This window comes from Pongo abelii, chromosome 6 (genome assembly GCF_028885655.2).
Source record: "Pongo abelii isolate AG06213 chromosome 6, NHGRI_mPonAbe1-v2.0_pri, whole genome shotgun sequence".
Taxonomy (NCBI): domain Eukaryota; kingdom Metazoa; phylum Chordata; class Mammalia; order Primates; family Hominidae; genus Pongo; species Pongo abelii.
Genome location: NC_071991.2, coordinates 44,886,955 through 44,903,075, shown reverse-complemented (window position 1 = coordinate 44,903,075; position 16,121 = coordinate 44,886,955). Strand labels below are relative to the sequence as shown.

Genomic DNA, 16,121 nt, shown 5'->3' with positions numbered 1-16,121 from the left:
GCTGGAGTACAATGGTGCAATGTAGGCTCACTGCAAAGGCCTCCCAAAGTGCTGGGATTACAGGCATAAGCCACTGTGCCCATCTGATTTATAAATTTTTGACAGATTTTGCATGAAAATGTGCTTCTCGGGCCAGGTGCAGTGGCTCATGGTTGTAATCCCAGCACTTTGGGAGGCTGAGGCAGGTGGATCACAAGGTTAGGAGTTCGAGACCAGCCTGGCCAACATAGTGAAACCCCGTCTCTAGTAAAAATACAAAAAAATAGTCAGGCGTGGTGGTGGGCGCCTGTAATCCCAGCTACTTGGGAGGCTGAGGCAGGAGAATTGCTTGAACCCGGGAGTGGGAGGCTGCAGTGAGCTGAGATCATGCCATTGCACTCCAGCCTGGGTGACAGACAGTGCAAGACTCCATCCCCCAAAAAAAAAAAAAAAAAAAAGAAAGTGTGCTTCTCATCACATTTACAGGTAATATATGAAGATTGAGGGAGAGGGAATTCTTTTTTTATTTTTTGAGACAGGGTCTTGACTCCAGTAGCCCATGTTATAAATAAAGGTTTGGTGCCACAAAAGAAATAGCACTGGAATATAAAATTTTCTTTTTAATTCTCAGCAAGGCAATGTACTTCTATAGAAGAGTGTGCCCTTACAGATGGAACAATGGTGAGCACACACCTGGACAAGGGAGGAGAAGGGGTTCTTATCCCTGCTGCACGTGGCCCCTGCTGCTGTGTCGTTCCCCTATTGGCTAGGTTTAGACCACACAGGCTAAACTAATTCCAATTGGCTAATTTAAAGAGAGTGACGGGGTGAGTGGTTTGGCAGGAAAAATGGTTATGGCAGAGCAGGAAATCTGAATGAGTCAGGGTGGAGAATGAGCAGGTAATCGGAATGACTTAGGGTGGAATAGGTAACTGGAATGAGTCATGGTGGAGCAGGTAATCAGAATGAGTCAGGGTGAAGCAGGTAATCGGAATGAGTGAGAGTAGAGCAGGTAATTGGAATGAGTCAGGGTAGAGCAGGTAATTGAAAAAGGTTGCTTTACCAGGAAGTTAAGTTTAAAACTAGAAAGCAAAGAATTGAACATACTGACAAACTGATTCTTTGAAGAGAAATTTAGAACTCATATCTAACATTCCGTCCTCTTGCATTTCCTTACAGCTCTTTTTCTTCAAACTTCTTTAACATGTCTCGGCTTAGTTGTTCTACTTGATTTTCCAAAAGAAGAAGCTTCTTTAGATAAGGCAGAGGATAGTTAAGGGAGGTTTTAGTAAGTGCTGTTTTTATGAGCCTCTGCACCAACCCATGGATGCATGGTGTGACACAGCACCCGACAAGAATAAGTACACCCATTATGGCTGCGAGGGAAGTAAGAATTGAGGCTATTATTCTTTTCCACTTACCGAACCACTTTTCTACCATCCTGTAAAGGAGTCATTTACCCCTGAGTTGTTGGCTAACTCATTGGACACAGCAGTCAGACCTTGCAATGCCTTTGTTATACTTCCATCAGGGACAGTGTTTGGGATGAAGGTACAACATTTGAGTTTTAATCATGATGCAAACTCCTCCTCTTTCTGCTAATATCATGTCTAAGGCTATCCTATTTTCCCAAGCCATCTGGCTAGTAGCCCCTAATTGCTCGGCTATTCCTTTAATCGCATCTCTAGTATAGTTAATAAATTGCTGTTGGTTGTAATAGATGTAGTTTATCCAATCTACATTTTTATTAATTGTCACCCACCAAAATATTGACTCAAATTCTGCGGCTATTTGATTTTGGGGTTTAAATTGATCTGGTATTCCCTGTGGGACTCCAATTGCATTTAAATAGATGTGAGAGTCAAAAGACTCATAAGAGGCTTCTCTTGCTTTACGATGTCTGGTTTTTCCTTCCTCTGGTTGATGAAAGGCCAGAGTAAAAGGGATAGCCGATTGGACTAGAGCATAAGTACTGCTCTAATTATTTGGCAGAGTGTCCAGTAAAGGTCCTCCATAATCCCACCATACATCCGCTCAGGGATGAATAAGGGCAGACTGATGGGTCAGCTCTTGGAAGTGCCGCACTTCATTGCATCCTGTTAAGTCTCCAAGGAATGCCAAATTTTTCCCTTGATCGTTGGAGACATGAGGTTAAATTGGTTTTGGAAGATGGAGGCTGGATGGCCCTTGGGGGCTGACCTGCAGCATGCTGGACTTTGGGATATAGCAGAGAGAGAGCATGGCACAACTTGTTACTCTAGGCTGTAGAATCCTGGAAAAGAGCTACCATGCAGCCCATGCCTGGTTGACTGGACAACCACCCTAGTGGAAAGGGGACAATCTGGGCCTCTGGCCTGCCATGTGCACAAGCATAACAATTGCTTTTGTTTAACATGCAGACGGAATATTTGATCCGTTCCAACCAGGCATTTGCATCTTGGTATGCTGTCTTAATTGCCAAAGTTTGTTTTAAGTCTTTAACTTGTATGATAACTATCTTGGTCTTGTCGTTAGATGGAGGAGTGGCAGTTGTTCAGTTGTAAGAGGTTTTGGAAGAAGGCTTAGAGGAAGGTGCAGGCAGTGGGGGATCAAGGAAACACATTTCAAAGAATCCAATAGGGTCTGTCCCTGAAACCTCAGCCCCCATACCATAAAACTGGCTTAAAGAAGGGAACCAGCTTAGAAAACGGGAAGAACTTTGAAGGTTCGAGATAATAACCTGTATTGGAATGCACTGGTTTAGCTGACCCCCAGTTGGGGGTTGGCTGTCCCTCTAGTAAAATGAATGTATGGTTTTAGGAAATTACAAAAACTGGTTGGGGCAGTCCATCCTTGCTCTTTAGTGGTCCACAGAATGTTGGACAAACTACGGCATAAAAGCTCTACATTGGGGGGCAAGACTCCTGGTCGACACTGGGGTCTTTATCGAAATCTCCCTGGATTAAATGGTCCCAATTCACTAATGTCTAGTCTCAGGAGAGTCAGGAGGGAGAGAGGTAGTTTTCTGAAGTAGAGAGCTGTCTTTGACTTGGCAAGTCCCCACAGGGTATAACAAGGCAAGCATCAAATGTAATAGTTTGAAGAGAAATTGACTTGGTTATGTTAATAACTAGATGGTCAGCAATAGAGCGAGGAAAGAAGAAAGAGTAATAGAATAGATGAAAGAGAGTTAAATTTTTCTTTGCTTTAGTTTGGTAGGGTTTTCCCCTGGGACTATGGCCCATAACTCTGGAGGGGGCGGCACTTTCTTGACTCAGGTGTGATGAGTCCATCCCCTTTCCACTGTAAGAACAGCAGTCTCGGTGGTTAGCAGCATAAGGTGGGGTCCTTCCCAGGCTGGCTGGAGTTTTCTTTCTTTCCACCCTTTGATGAGAAGGTGATCCTTAGGCTGGTGCTGGTTTACCGGAAATTCTAGGGGTGGTACCTGTGCTAGAAGACTTTTAGTTTTGAGGGAAAGGAAAGTGGAAGATAAACCAAGTATACAATTTCTAAGAAATTGATCTTTTGTTTTAAATGTGGGGACATCAGCAGTGGACTCTATAGTCCTTGGTGTCTTCTTACTGAGAAATTTCCTTTAGCATCTATTTTTATTAGTTGTTAGACCAAAGAAAGCCAAACACCATTTTATATTTGACAGTGCTTCCTGTATGATTTTTATACCAGAAAAGCTAAATTTCACCTTTATATTAGTGTGCTATTAATGATAAACTTAATTTTAATAAAACCTTGTAGACACATTTATCCAATTTTTAATGTCTGACCATAAGGTAAGATTTTTATAGACTCTTTTTAACATTGTATAATTTTTGTTAAAGAGCAGGTTAGTGCTTTAAGAAAAACCTGTTGTGCTTTTATTTTAATGTCCAGTTTACAGAAAAGCTGGATGATACCCCTTTAACTTTAGCCAATATGTTTACAAAGAGAATTTCCTTTAAAATTAATGTTTCAAAACTTGCTTAAACCTTTAAAACAAAAAATTTTTTTAACCTTTTAATGTAGGTAAAAATCCACATTCTTATGCCTCGTTATAATCCTTTTACCAAAAGTATATTTACTTTCCTTACACACCTTGCACATAAACTGTTTCTTCAATAGTTTTATATTCAAGAGGCCTAATTACTTGTACATTATACAACATTTCTTGCATAAATTCCCTTTTATAACTTTTTTCACGACTTTCACAGACAATTCTTTGACATGCCTCAGCTTTCTCACTTGTTGCAAACATCCCTTTCTTTAAACAACCAGTTAATTTATTTTAGGACAAGAATTTACCATATAACATTCCTTTTTACATAAATTCTTCTCCCCACTTTTTTTTTTCTCAAAGATGATAACTATTCTTTTCCAAAGTGAACTTCCTTCATATCTGTGGACTAGTCTAAGGCCACAAGATTAGAAGTTAGGATAATACATGTTACACTGTTAACTTTTAGCAAACTTTACTTTTGTTGAAAACCTTGTAAATTTGGGATTTCAATTATTCTTTGCTATTAATAAGACCCTGTTCAGTCCATATTAACTTAGAATTGATATAGATGGCTCCTTCCTGATTCTGTAAGTACTTTAAGGCTTGGCTGAGTACAAACAGCTGGCAGGTTTGAGCAGACCAATTATTAGGCAATTTTCCTAACTGCTTCTGCTAGAGTTTCCTTATCACTTACTGAATACCCATTGTGTCTTTTTCCCTCAATCACTTGGGAGGAACCATCTATCGTCCTGTCCTGAAGGGAGTTCCTCCTAGGTCTGGTCAGACCTTTGTATGGTAATTAAGATTTAGATCCCCTGTTAGGAAACCTTCTGGGTTAAGAGAATTTTCAGTGGTTAATGTTAAATCATCTTTTTCTAACAGAATAGCCTCATAGTTTAAGGTTCTTGAGTCAGTCAGTAAGCTACCTTTTTTGCTTTTTTTTTTTTTTTGGCTTAGTATAGTTCTGACCTGATGAGGTGTGCTCATAATGAGGTTTCCTCTGAAAGTTATTTTTCTACTTTCTTCTGCTAGCAAAGCAGTTGCCGCTACAGATTGAATGCATTTGGGCCATCCACAGGTTACTGGGTTAAGGATTTTTGATTAGGAAGGCTAATCAGTGGCCTCAGGTTGTCAGTGGCCTCAATGCTTTTGGGCTACGCCCTTGTTTACAGTGACAACTGCCGAGACCAGCTCCGTCAAGGAGACCCTAACCCAGTGGCGCTACAGGAAGTAAAGACACACACGCAGAAATATAGAGCGTGGAGTGGGAAATTAGGAGTCTCACAGCCTTCAGCGCTGAGAGCCTTGAACAGATATTTACCCACATATTTACTGACAGCAAGTCAGTCATAAGATTTACTAAAAGTATTCCTTATGGGAGACAAAGGGTTGGGCCGGAAATAAAGGGATGGGCTCTGGCTAGTTATCTGCAGCATGAACATGTCCTTAAGGCACAGATCGCTCATGCAAAGCGGTTTTCCACCCTGGGTGGGCCAGGTGTTCCTTGCCCTCATTCCCGTAAACCTTCCAGCGTGGGCATCAAGGCCATCACGAGCATGTCACAGTGCTGCAGAGATTTTGTTTATGGCCAGTTCTGGGGCCAGTTTATGGCCAGATTTTGGGGCCTGATCCCAACAGACAACAAGGTGGTATTGGAGTGTTATAGGGTCACAGGGAAGACCTTCAATTATAGGTTTTAAATTTACCCTGGCTTTTAAAGGAATAGGGTACACTGTTTTCTCTTTACTACTTCTGTCTCCCTCTTTCTTTCTTCCTCTCTTTGACTTTCTCTTTCTCTCTCTTTGATTCCCTGTCTCTTCCTCTCTCTCTGCCTCTTTCTCTCTCTCTTTGACTACCTCTTTGTCTCTCTGTCTCTTCCTCTCTCTGTCTTCTCTCTCTCTCTCCTCACTGTCTCTCTCTCTCCCTCTCTTTCCTCTCTGCTAGTCTTTCCCTGCCTCTGCCAGCCGCTTATGCTGCTGTTCTCCTCCCTCCTTCCCCTTCCGCTAGGGGAGGGACCAGCAGGAGTGGACCTACTCTTTCTTCCCCAGAGAAGAAAGGAAAGGGGAGTTCTGAATATTTTTCTTACTACTGGAGGTTTGTGTGAGGTTCAACCCCCTCCCCATGGGGATTTCTCACCTCTTCTTGAGGTTCAACCCCCCCATCATGGGGATTTCTCACCTCTTTCTGAGGTTCAACCCCCCCTTCAATGGGGATTTCTCACCTCTTTTTAACCTCCAAGACATCCCGACTAAGGAATACTTCACCACATCCTGTGGCTTTCTTTCCCTAGTCCCGACTAAGGAATGCTTTACTGTCCCTGCGGTTTCTCTCTCCTTGGTATGCCCTAACCAAGGAATGCTTTACCACCCCGCAGCTTTTTCCTTAGTCCCGACCACCAAGGAAATACTTTACCCGCTCCTGCGGCTTCTCCTTCCTTAGTCTGTGCACAGAGTTGTCACCACAGTATGTGAGGATTCTTTAAGCTAGGTTGCTGGCCAGTTTCTCTCCACGTTGCTGAGAGCTCGAGTTATTCCTCCCACTGGGTGGGTCCTTATTTCTCACACCTGAGGCCGCCACAAGGGGGCGGGACGGACCTCCTCATGAGAGAGAACCAGCGACCACCCCCAGAGGGGAATGTAATCACAGGAGAGCCCCCAAATTGTTAAAAATAAAGTTTCTGTGCTGCAAAAGAAATAGCACTGGAATATAAAATTTTCTTTTTAATTCTCAGCAAAGCAATGTACTTCTGTAGAAGGGTATGCCCTTACAGATGGAGCAATGGTGAGCACACACTCGGACAAGGGAGGGTAAGGGGAGCTTATCCCTGATGCACGTGGTCCCTGCTGCTGTGTTGTTCCCCTATTGGCTAGGGTTAGACCGCACAGGCTAAACTAGCTCTGATTGGCTAATTTAAAGACAGTGACAGGGTGAGTGGTTTTGCAGAAAAAATGGTTATGAGAGAGCAGGAAATCGGAATGAGTCAGGGTGGAGTAGGTAATCAGGTAATCGGAATGAGTCAGGGTGGAGCAGGTAATCGAAAAAGGTTGCTTTATGAGGAAGTTAAGTTTAAAAGTATAAGGCAAAGAATTGAACATACTGACATATTGATTCTTTGAAAAGAAATTTAGAACTCCTATCTAACACAGGCAATTATGTTTCCTAAGAAATATGAATTGACTGTCAGTTGTGGAAAGGTAAAACCTGGCCGGGCGCAGTGGCTCATGCTTGTAATCCCAGCACCTTGGGAGGCTGAGGTGGGCGGATCACCTGAGATCGAGAGTTGGAGACCAGCCTGACCAACATGGAGAAACCTCGTCTCTACTAAAAATACAAAATTAGCCGGGTGTGCTGGCGCATGCCTGTAATCCCAGCTACTTAGGCGGCTGAGGCAGGAGAATCACTTGAACCTGGGAGGCAGAGTTTGCAGTGAGCCGAGATGGCGCCATTGCACTCCAGCCTGGGCAACAAGAGCAAAACTTCATCTCAAAAAAAACCAAAACCAAAATAAAACAAAAAAAACAGAATGAAGACCCAACCCCATGATGAGGTTTATGAGCTCCTATACCATCTTGAAGTTACAGAAAGAATGGGGGATTGGATTCTGATGAAAGAGGTTATGGGAACCGGAAGAGAAGAGGAACTCTGTTGGGGGAAATAAAGGATTGCTAGGGAGAATGAATGGATGAGGATAGAGATTAACTGGTAAATAGTTCTCTTTAGAATTTGAATGAGTCTGAGAGACAGGCTTTATCTTCTGAAAGGGCCTGTTCAGGTCTGATTACATTCTTTGTCTTCCAGTGAGGGGAGGAAAAAACAGTTGTTCTTCTTTGGTGGGTGACCCTGGAGTTCTGGCAGATAAAAATCTTAAACTTCTTTAGAAGAGATGGTAGGGGTGGGGAACCTTGGAGAGTCCTTGAGGTTTCTTCTTCAGTTCAGCATGTCAATGTGCCATATTTTGGGGTCTCAGTTTTTGAGTCCCAACACAGTCCATTCTTTGAAAAGTGCAACAGTTTAATAAGCATGTAGCTTATTTTAGATTTGAAGATTTGCAGATACAACCTTAAATACTGGATTTTTATAAATGTAGCTAGGGTCTTCCTGAAACTGCCTTTGCAAAATTGACTGAGATAGTGAAAGAGAGCTAACTTAACTGACTCCATCTTGCTTCTAACCTCCAAGCTGTCCTTGTTCATTCCTGGGCGTAGGCTGAACTAACTTTAGGAGAAACTTAGTTTATAGTTCATAGTTTAAACAAAGACTGTTAACAGCCCTTTCCCAAAGCATACCTCCTTCTTGTCTGGGGACTAGATTTCCTTTGTAGGACTAGCATTAGCCATAAGATTAGAAATTATGCTTTAGGGCTGGGCGCAGTGGCTCATGCCCATAATCCCAGCACTTTGGGAGGCAAGTGGATCAATTGAGGCCAGGATTTCGAGACCAGCCTGGCCAACATAATGAAACCCTGTCTTTATTAAAAATATAAAAATTGGCTGGGCGTGGTAGCTCACGCCTGTAATCTCAGCACTTTGGGAGGCCGAGGTGGGTGGATCACCTGAGGTCAGGAGTTCACGACCAGCCTGGTCATCATGGTGAAACCCCATCTCTACTAAAAATACAAAAAATTAGCCAGGCATGATGGCAGGCGCCTGTAATCCCAGCTGTTCAGGAGACTGAGGCAGGAGAATTGCTTGAACTCGGGAGTCGGAGGTTGCAGTGAGCTGAGATCGCGCCATCGCACTCCAGCCTGGGCAACAAGAGCAAAATTCCGTCTCAAAACAAACAAAAAATTACAAAAATTAGCAGGGTGTGCTGGTGCGTGCCTGTGCTCCCAGCTACTCAGGAGGTTGAGGTGGGAGAATGGCTTGAACCCGAGAGGCGGAGGTTGCAGTGAGCCAAGATCGCGCCACTGCACTCCAACCTGGGCAACAGAGTGACACCCTGCCTCAAAAAAATAATTATGGTTTAGGAGTCATGCGGCTGGAGGCTACAAGATTCTGACCCTCCCAGAACTACTCCTAAGATCAGTGCTTGAGATATTTTGCAGACCCTGCACTTGATGGATCCGCTGGCCTCACCTAGATCAATAAACTGGCTCATCTGATCTTGTGGCCCCTGCCCAGGAACTGACTGATTAAGAAGACATCTCTGACTCCCTATGACTTCATTCTGAGCAATCAGCACTCCTGGCTCACTGGCTCCCCCAATCCTCACCAAGTTATCCTTAAAACCTCTGCTCGCTGGGGCGGGCATGGTGGCTTACGCCTGTAATCCCAGCACTTTGGGAGGCTAAGGCAGGCGGATCACTTGAGGCCAGGAGTTTAAGACCAGCCTGGCCAACATAGTGAAACCACATCTCTACTAAAAATACAAAAAACATTAGCTGGGTGAGGTGGTGGGCACCTGTAATCCCAGCTACTCGGGAGGCTGAGGCAGGAAAATCACTTGAACCCAGGTTGGGAATGTTGCATTGAGTTGAGATCAGCCATTGCACTCCAGCCTGGGGAACAAGAGCAAAACTACTCACAAAAAACCAAAACAAAACAAAACAAAACTCTGCTCCCTGAGTGCTGGGGAGACTGATTTGAGTAATAATAAAACTCCGGTCTTCCGCTCAGCCAGCTCTGCATGAATTACTCTTTCTGGATTGCAATTCCCCTGTCTTGATGAATCAGCTCTATCTAGACAGTGGGCAAGGTGAACCCCTTTGGCAGTTACATTCCTAGGCCTTAGCCAGGGAATTACCATGTATATGATGATGAATTCAGGGGAGAAGAGATGAAGAGAAAGGGAGAAAGTTTTATCTTGGCTGGGCACCGTGGTTTACGCCTGTAATACCAGCACTTTGGGAGGCTGAGGCGGGCAGATTGCAAGGTCAGGAGATTGAGACCATCCTGGCCAACATGGTGAAACCCTGTCTCTACTAAAATACACACAAAAAGATTAACTAGGCGTGGTGGCGTGCACCTGTAGTACCAGCTACTTGGGAGGCTGAGGCAGGAGAATCGTTTGAACCTGGGAGGCGGAGGTTGCAGTGAGCCGAGATCACGCCACTGCATTCCAGCCGGGTGACAGAGTGAGACTCCGTCTCTAAAAACAAAACAAAACAAAACAAAAAAACAGAAAGTTTTATCTTGGATTACCTAGAGTTAGAAAAGTTAAGAACTGGAGGTGGCTTCCAGTCGTGTGACCTGAACACATGAGGCCAGTGGAATGCTGGAGCTGAAAGCATCTGTGTGGCAGCCGGACATGTCCTTTTCACTGGCTTCAGCTGCCTTTTTTAGATGAAGATTGTATTCACAGTGACTGTGAGCTCCTTAGGCACAGAAATTGAATTAGTGTTAAACACTATTGTGTATGCCTGGCACTGGCACAAGGATAGTATAGATATTTCCAAGATCTCTCCTCATGGCCATCCTTGGATCCCAGAGCCTGGGACAGTGTTAGGGATCTAGGTAGCACTGCCAACATGTCTGACATTCAAGAAGCCACTAACAGCTCCTAGTTGTAAACCTGCATGAGAACCAGAGGTCTGCACAAGTGACAGAAAATGACCTCAGAGGTGAGTCTCAGCTTCCTCAAGTCACTATGTAACTGCCCAGTGCATTCATTTTGCCCAGTGGCCCAGATACAGTTTAATTCATGCATAGCCAGCTGTACAAGAGACTGGAGATTTATTACTCCAATCAGTCTCCCTGAAAATTTGGAGACTGAGGTTTTCTAAGGATAACTTGGCAGGTTGGGAGCCAGAGGGTAGGGAGTGCTGATTGGATGGGTGAGAGATGAAGTTACCGGGGGTCAAAGTGGGTTTTTCTAGCTTTCTTTTGTTTCTGGGTGGGATCACAGAACAGGTTGAGCCAGATTATTGGCCTGGGTGGCACCAGCTGGTGCATCAGAACGCAGGGTCTAGGAAATATCCTCAGCACCAGTGTTAGGTTTTACAATAGTGATGTTATCCCTAAGAGCAACTGGGAAGGTTCAGAATCTTGCAGCCTCTGGGTGCATGACTCCTAAACCGTAATTTCTATCTTGTGGATAATTTGTTAGTTTTACAAAGGCAGTCTGGTCCCCAGGCAAGTAAGAGATTTGTTTTGGGGAAGAACTTTTATTGGCTTTGTTTCAAAGTTCAACTTTAAACTAAGTTCCACCCAAAGATAGTTCAGCTTACGCCCAGGAATAAACAAGGGCAGCCTGGAGGTTAGAACCAAGATGGAGTCGGTTAGGTCAGATCCCTTTCTCTGTTGTAACTTTCTCATTGTTTTAGTTTTTGTCAAGGTGATTTCAACTATTGGAGCCAGCTTTGAGCAAACAGCTGTGGAAGAAGTGAGAGACAAATTGGGGTCACCATATAATCAGCAGAGACCATGGCAAGATATATTTTGTCATTTCAGTGAAAATTTGGCTCAGGTTTATTGTCTGAGGTCAGTTGATAACTTATTTGTGGTTGTTCAGGAGTTTTAAGATTACTAGTTTAGAAAAACAAAGAAATTCTAAAGGATTTTGAAGACTTGGCTGGAAAACTCCCATGGTCAAACACTTTAATTTTAAGGAAAATTTATGTTTTTTTTTTTTTTTTTTTTGAGATAGAGTCTTGCTGTGTTGGCCAGGCTGAAGTGCAGTGGTGCAATCTTGGCTCACTGCACAACCTCCACCTCCCTGGTTCAAGTGATTCTCCTGCCTCAGCCTCCTGAGTAGCTGGGACTACAAGCGCCCACCACCATGCCCGGCTAATTTTTGTATTTATATTTTTAGTAGAGACAGGGTTTCACCATATTGGCCAGGGTGGTCTCGAACTCCTGACCTTGTGATCTGGCCATCTCGGCCTCCCAAACTGCTGGGATTACAGGCATGAGCCACTGCGCCCAGCCAATTAATGTTGATTTTAAGGAAAAAACAAACAAACAAACAAAAAACAAAGCTCAAAAAGATAATTCAGAATTCAAGTAAAAGGAAGGTTCATGATGGACAAGAAGTCCAAACAGATGAAAGAGATGTTAAAAAAAAATAGTTCATTCACTACAATGTTTTAGATTCACACATCTTAGGTTATTGTGAAACTCCAGCCATCAAAGGAGATAGCAACATTAGTAGGTGATGATTTGGCATCTTGCAAAGATGAGACTGATGAAAGCAAAAAAGAAGAAACTGAGCCTCAAGTGTAAAGTTTAGAGTCATGTGCGACAGAGTAGGAGAGAAACACTGCTTTCCCTCAAATGAGGCTGGAAGAGATTCTGGGGGTGATGTTTAAGGCTATTTTAAGTGGAAGGCCGACATGACCAACTTTGGTGTTGCAATTCTTTTGAATATCCACGATAATGAAATCACTGTGGGCATGGCATTGACTAAAGCGAGTCTCCACTGAAGACGTATCACACATTTTGGACCTACGACTCTTTTGCACCTATCAACATTTTGGACCTATGGGCACATTTTGGACCTATCAACTCTTACCCCTGGGATACCCAGCCTCTGTGGTCTGCTACCTTATGTTATAATAGTTGATCCAATGTGTGGAACAGGGGCAATACCAATAGACTACTGAATATTTTCACATTATATTCTGGTGATAATAATCCCCTGGTTGTGAATAGAGCAGCAAACAACATCACATCTTTATTGACCAAGAGCCAAATTAAAGAAGGCGAACCATCCGGAAGCTTGCCCATAGATGTTGTTCAATGGGATAAATGCAATCTGCCATTGAGAACTGGCTCTGTGGATATTATTGTAGCAGATTTGCCATTTGGAAAAAGGATGGGATCCAAGAAGAGAAACTGGAACCTTCATCCAGCTTGCCTACGGGAGATGAGTTGTGTCTGTGTACACCTACAACAGGCCAAGCTGTACGATGTACTCAGGACGCGAAATGCTTTACCAAAGCATTATCTGGCATGTGATGTGTATGGTGAAAAGTGGATACCGTTCGGGTGAACATTGGGGGTCTTTGTGCTGCAGTTTATATTTTGAAATGTACACCTCAAGCTTTTGTTCATCCTTCAGAACAAGATGGAGAAACAGGAACTCTGGTAATGCAAAGATTGAAGATAACTAATAGTACTCGTACTTCCCAACACTGGAAATGTCAGCATGAAGAACTTGCTTTAAGAGCAAAATAGTATTAAAAAAAAGTGCAGTCTGCACTCTTTAAACCTGTTCAGAGCTCTTCACCCTAGTTGGCAAAAGATGTGAATGTAATGTAATGTAATGGGATTGAAAAAGTCTTATGAGAAAGCAGAGCTTTTCCTTGGCACTGTTTTGTATCTTGGGCAATTAGTAGTTTGCTTAAAATGCTTTTAAAGATGCCTAGTGAAAAGCCTAGTAAAATGGTCTGAGATTTGGGTGTAGAACATTTTATTTTTAGGCTTAAAACATTTTTTTTTTAATATTATAGTTTTTTGTAGAGATAGGGGTCTCACCATGTTGCCCAGGCTGGTCTTGAACTCCTGGGCTCAAGCAATCCTCCCAAAGTTTTGGGATTACAGGTGTAAGTCACAACACCTGACCTATTCTCAGGCTTTACAGCCTGTTTTTATTGTGCCAAGTGGAAAGCTACTCTGGCCTAAAGGAAAGGCAGAGAACATTAATTACATCTTAGGCCACATTTCATTGCCTACATATCTGTGCTATTCAGTTGCTCAGATTCTTTAACTCTAGAAGTGAAGTATTGCATTTTGTGAACAATGTTTACCCCATAAGATGAAATCTCACAAGTCCTATAGGAAAGTTTACCATCTGCCTTAAAAATTAAAATGCACATCTGTTATTCAGATTAATATGCATCTGTTATTCAGAACTAAAATAGAGGACTAGGATTTATCAAAGGGATTGCAAAAATACTGTTAGTAGTAGCATAGAGCATTACTATTTGTAAATAGCAGAGGCAGGGCATGGTGGCTCACGCCTGTAATCCCATAACTTTGGGAGGCCGAGGTGGGTGGATCAACTGAGGTCAGGAGTTGGAGACCAGCCTTGCCAACATGGGAAACCCCATCTCTACTAAAAATAAAAAAATTAGCCGGGTGTAGTGGCGCATGCCTGTAATTCCAGCTACTTGGGAGGCTGAGACAGGAGAATCGCTTGAACCTGGGAGGCGGAGGTTGCAGTGAACCAAGATTGCGCCACTGCACTCCAGCCTGGGCAACAGGGCGAGACCCCGTCTCAAAAAAAAAAAAAAAATAGCAGACACATTGGTATTTGAGGTGTGGGACCAACAAAGCAAATTAAAATAAATTTTGTTTTTCTTCTAGTAAAAAAAAAAAAAGGACAAATGAAGAACTGGGATGATGCATGTGAGCTTATGGTGGCTGTCCTCTGAGCTAAGGGAAAAGGACACTGCTCGTTTTTGTGAGAAACATAGGTATGGTTCCCACAAAAAGATCCTTGTAGCACTGTTGAGGGAGCCCCAACATGAGAAGACAAGATCCTGGATAAGGCAGTGCCTTTATGAAATATGCTTCCAGTGGCTAGGGGCTATCTTCAAGTGACATTGTATATAGAAGACATCATCAGACAAAAAAACCATCAAGGAACAATTGAGCACCCAAGCCTCTTGGGGAGCCCCATAAATAATTGGTTATTATTGTTAATAATCGGTTATTAATGATGTGGTGGTATGTGTTTAGAAGTTCTGCTTTAATGCAAGTAAGGGTAACAAGCCAAGGAAATTTAAGTATAAATGTAAATGGGACCTTATCTATTTCTGTAAGGCTGAGGATTTTTACTTAGGATACCTAAGATTTTTTTTTTTTTTTTTTTTTTTGAGATAGAGTCTCCCTCTGTAGCCCAGGCTGGAGTGCAGTGGCATAATAATCCTGGCTCACTGCAACCTCCAACTCCTGGGTTCAAGCGATTCTCCTGCCTCAGCCTCTGAGTATCTGGGATTATAGGTGTGCGCCACCATGCCTGGCTAATTTTTGTGTTTTTAGTAGGGATGGGGTTTCACCATGTTGGCCAGGCTGGTCTCGAACTCCTGACCTGAAGTGATCCACCTGCCTCAGCCTACCAAAGTGTTGGGATTACAGGTGTGAACCACTGTGCCTGGCCTAGGATACCTAAGATTTTTAGTGCTGACTGGGCGTGGTGGCTCACGCCTATAATCCCAGCACTTTGGAAGGTCCAGGCGGGCGGATCACGAGGTCAGGAGATCGAGACCATCCTGGCTAACACAGTGAAACCCCATCTCTACTAAAAATAAAAATTAGCCCGGTGTGGTGAAGGGCGCCTGTAGTCCCAGCTACTCAGGAGGCTGAGGCAGGAGAATGGCGTGAACCTGGGAGGTGGAGCTTGCAGTGAACTGAGATCACGCTACTGCACTCCAGCCTGGACGACAGAGTGAGACTCCGCCTCAAAAAAATAGAAGATTTTTAGTGCCTTGTCTTAAAAAACTACGCTTGGAAGCCCAATATCTAAGAGCAAATGGGCTGTATTCAAAGGAGGAATTGGAGTCCCAGAGCCCTGCTCACTCTGTACTCCTATTTTAACTACCCTCCTGCCCCTTCACTGCCTCTGAGGTGGTGGCTCCTGGTGGCACCTTTGAGGAATTCCCAAGGCTCTGCAGAAAGTGTTTGAAAGCCACTGTTTTAGGTAGATGTCAGGTATTAACCAGTGCTACAAATAGAAATCGTTGGTTAGCTTCACTATGTATTATTAAGAAGTAAATATTGGCTGGGTGTGGTGGTTCACTTGAGGTCAGGAGTTCGAGACCAGCTTTGCCAACGTGGTGAAACCCCCGTCTCTACTAAAAATACAGAAATTAGCTGGGCATGTTGGCACACATCTGTAAACCCAGCTACTCAGAGGCTGAGGTACGAGAATCGCTTGAACTCGGGAGGCAGAGGTTGCAGTGAGCCGAGATGGCACCACTATACTTCAGCCTGGGTGACAGAGCAAGACTGTCTCAAAAAAAAAAAAAGGGTAAATATTTTCATGTTTCTGCATGGTCAGGGCTTTCTGAGCATAGAAAAGTAAAACTTGGGTTAAAAGACAAGCCTTGGAAGTTAAAAGATGACTTAAGGGATATAAAACCCAGAGCGCTGGAGGCATTCCCAAGATTGTAAACCCAGTAACACTTATCTTACCTTCTCCTGGAGACATTTATTTATGTTCCAAAGGGTAAGAGCCCAGGGATCTTCCCCTTTTTTCCCAAGGAGAATTTGCTTACCATTGGTAGATTGCT

At 43.5% G+C, this 16,121-nt stretch overlaps 1 protein-coding gene and 1 pseudogene across 17 annotated transcripts in view; both read left to right on the top strand.

The window, feature by feature from the left end:
• SUGCT (succinyl-CoA:glutarate-CoA transferase) overlaps positions 1–16,121 on the top strand; it is a 735,129-nt gene that overhangs the window by 6,270 nt on the left and 712,738 nt on the right. The gene's annotated exons all lie outside the window — the stretch shown is intronic.
• LOC103891121 (tRNA (guanine(6)-N2)-methyltransferase THUMP3-like) lies at positions 288–14,652 on the top strand (annotated as a pseudogene).